Here is an 818-nt window from a genome sequence, read left to right on the forward strand (position 1 = left end):
AAAAAAAAAAAACCACAAGGTTAATATACAAAAATTAGTTGTGTTTTTATACACTAACAATGAGTGATCTGAAAATAAAGAAACATTTTTATTTGCAATAGCACCAAAAAGAATAAAACACTTAAAAATAAAATTAGGTCAGGCTTGGTTGCTCATGCCTGTAATTCCAGCACTTCGGGAGGCCAAGGTGGGAGGATGGCTTGAGCTTAGGAGGTCAAGGCTGCAGTGAGCTAGGATCACTCACTGTCCAGCCTGGGTGACACAGTGAGTCTAAAAAAAAAAGTAATAATAATAAAATTAACAAAAGGAATGCAAGACTTTTTATACTATGTATTGAAAACTACAAAACACTGTTGAAATTAAAGACAACCTAAAATGGAAAGAAAGACCATGTTCATGGATTGGAAGGCTTAATATTGCGGAGATAAGCAATACTACCCAAACTGATCCACAGATTCAACCCAATCCCTATTAAAATTTCAGCTGGCATTTTTGTGCAGAAATTGACAAACTGGTTATAAAGTTTATATGAAAAGGTAGGCTGGGCACAATGGTTCACGCCTGTAATCACAGCACTTTGGGAGGCCAAGGCAGGTGGATCACGAAGTCAGGAGTCAGCCTGGCCGAGATGGTGAAACCCCATCTCTACTAGAAAAATACAAAAATTAGACGGGCACAGTGGCAGGCACCTGTAATCCCAGCTACTCGGGAGGCTGAGGCAGGAGAATTGCTTAAACCTGGGAGGTGGAGATTGCAGTGAGCTGAGATCGTGCCACTGCACTCTAGCCTGGGCGACAGAGCAAGACTCTGTCTCAAAA

Source organism: Mandrillus leucophaeus, unplaced genomic scaffold, assembly GCF_000951045.1.
Source record: "Mandrillus leucophaeus isolate KB7577 unplaced genomic scaffold, Mleu.le_1.0 Scaffold4, whole genome shotgun sequence".
NCBI lineage: Eukaryota > Metazoa > Chordata > Mammalia > Primates > Cercopithecidae > Mandrillus > Mandrillus leucophaeus.